The sequence below is a fragment of the Balaenoptera ricei genome, chromosome 3 (genome assembly GCF_028023285.1).
Source record: "Balaenoptera ricei isolate mBalRic1 chromosome 3, mBalRic1.hap2, whole genome shotgun sequence".
NCBI classification, from domain to species: domain Eukaryota; kingdom Metazoa; phylum Chordata; class Mammalia; order Artiodactyla; family Balaenopteridae; genus Balaenoptera; species Balaenoptera ricei.
Window position 1 is genome coordinate 104,150,198 of NC_082641.1, and position 3,067 is coordinate 104,153,264.

Consider the following 3,067-nt stretch of genomic DNA (forward strand, 5'->3'; position numbering starts at 1 on the left):
CAGAGAAATCATTCATCCAATAACATGAGTGAAGAGAACTGATCAGGTACACACACACACACACACACACACACACACACACACACCACCCAAAACCCACAGCAATGGTGTCAGCCCAGAAATACAACAGCTACTGAGAAACAAATATTCTTTTGAAGAAATATTTCCTTTGTGTCTATCCTACTTTTCTTTTTTAAAAAATCACTTATTTCATTGTGAAAAATGAAATCAAATGAGGTATGCTTGAAAAATGAAAGCTCTGTACACTCCATATGCAGGAACTAAATCAGGACATGTGAAAAAGTGTAGATGTGCTATGATATAATGCACTTGGAAAAAGAATTAGTTTTTTCTCTGCTTTCTGATGGAGAACTCCATGAAAGAGTGTGCCAGCAAGAACAAGTTCCTCTAAGTGACATTTCATTTCTTAGCAGCTAGATAGATTAATGCTTGCTTCTCTGCAGCTCATGCATTACTAGCCCTAGTACTTCAGAAATGAAAAATCATGTACTCAATTTATTCTTTATTGCATAAATGTTATACAAAGAGAATGGAAATTTGCATTTGGGTCTTCATTCCTGATAAAATATTGTGGTCTTGATAATAGGTTAAGAAATACTATAGTACCACTGTCCTTTCATATTTAGCCTCTATAAAACAGCCTAATGGATTATATGTCTAAGATGAGGAGAGATGAAAGTAGAATTATGTTAAATTGTGTAGCCTCTAAATAGATTACAAAAAATTTTATCACCTTTTCAGGGCATGGCTAAAGAGACCCACCTGTAAATCTTCTGAAGAGCCGAGTCACAGAGAACCAGAGACATTTTCAAATTATCAGCAACAAAACTCAACCGAAGGGCAACTGAACTACAAAATTCAAAAGGAATGTCTAAAGGAATACACAGTGAAGGACTGACAGACTCCTGAACAAAATGCTTGAAAGCAGGTCTAAGAGTCTGATCTCTTCTCCTCCAGACAAGAGAAAGCAATTTTCAGTCAAGCAAGTCCAAGGAGCAAACTTGGACTTTCATTTGTGGTGCCCACACTATTCTGCCTTTATAAGAGTCCCTGAGCCACGAGGTTTAGTACTTTGGTTAAGCTTGAGCTTTTGTTCTTCAGATCTCTATTTTTTGCCTTAGTTCGAACCTGAGTGTTTGAGTTGGGATGGGATGGGGGTGGAGGAGGACTGGGGAGAGGAAAGATATTAAGCTTTTGCTGCTTCTCTCCAATGGTGAGTTTATCCAAGTAATCTTCAGTGCTTTGGAAAAATATTGTTTGAAAAAATTAAGTAGAATTAAAACAATTATGGCTGGTAGACTTGTATACATGACAGATCATTAAGTCTGTTATAAATATATTTGGAGGGTGAAATAAATTCTGGGCAAGTGCAGATGTTTCCAACTTAATGAATCAGCATGAGAATCTTCAATTCTGAATCGTTTCTTTAACATATATGATCTGATCAATGTTTTAACCTTGAATAAATTTTTGGATAATAATTCTACACAGCTGCCTAAAATTCCTTTCCAGCCACGCAAAACTTTGGAAAACAGCACTTTTCTTCCCCCCCAGAACCTTCAGGACGCACCCTCAACCCCTTCTCTATCCACAAACACTCTGGCCTCCAGTGTGTTCCTACACTCAGCTGAACATGGGAGCTGTGTTGAACATATAAACGACAGATCCTAGCAGCATCTTTCAAGGTCAAAGTTTGAATTTCTGCTCCCTGTGGTCTTGTGGACTGCTTCTAGAAACTTGCTGAGTTAAACTTGAGTCTAACACTCAGAGGAAGGCATTGTTTGTGGTGCTAAGGAAGAGAAAGGGAAACACTTGGGGGTTTAATTTAAAGTAATTATGGCATTGGACTACTGCCAATGGAAATTTTTCAGAAAGCCCTTCTTTTGTGAGAAAGTCAACTCCTGAACAGTTGCAGGAGTAAAACCATTTTTCTGAGGAAAAAAACACCCTAAGAACCAAGTAATTATTTAAAGCAGTTTTTCCCCCCACGGGGAAGATCTTTGTACTTTCCAAAACTTTCCTAAAACACAATGTAGAGGAAATATAAAATACAGAGAAATGCAATAAAACTGAATATTAAGTCTTTATCTTAGGAGAGTCATAGCCATTTACGTAGTTCCATGGGCCCTGGGCTTCAAGAAAATCATAACAATACAGCGTAAGCCTGAGGGAAATGAAATGTGGCCTTCACATCCTTTCTGCTCTGTTTCTGTCTACTTCAGGAATTCAGGTAGCCAGACAGAGAAACTGAACATTGCGGATATCCAAGTGTTCCTGTTTTTTGATTCAGTGGGGGGAGCAGTAAAACAAAGTTGGGATGTGTTGAATTACTCATGTGTTGGTCAAAGGAGTGAGGGGGAGCTTAAAATGAATTTAGAAACTATTTGTTTAAAAAAAAAAAGTAAAAGCCTCTTGCATGTCTGGGGTATAAAGGTGCCCAGAGGCAAAATAATTTCTGATGACTTTTCCTAAATGCATTTTGAGAAAGAATTTTCATGTTTAGAGACCAATGGGCAGACAGGGTAGGTTCGGTTGGCACAGAGAATATTATTGTTAATAGTGTCAGTGTGGGCTTCCCTGGTGGCGCAGTGGTTGAGAATCTGCCTGCCAATGCAGGGGACACGGGTTCGAGTCCTGGTCTGGGAAGATCCCACATGCCACGGAGCAACTAGGCCCGTGAGCCACAACTACTGAGCCTGCGCGTCTGGAGCCTGTGCTCCGCAACAAGAGAGGCCGCAATAGTGAGAGGCCCGCGCACCGCGATGAAGAGTGGCCCCCGCTTGCCGCAACTAGAGAAAGCCCTTGCACAGAAACGAAGACCCAACACAGCCAAAAATAAATTAAAAAAAAAAAAAATAGTGTCAGTGTGATTGTGTAGCTGCTTTTGTTTTTGAATGTCTTTAGGCAGGTTCTGCATTGCCCAGCTGACTGCTCCCCATCATCTTCTACATAATTGTTTTCATATGTTTATCCTCATTAGCCTTTAAGTTAGCAATTATAGAAGAAGACTGGTGTTAGATAATAATAATAAAAGCTATCCTTTTAA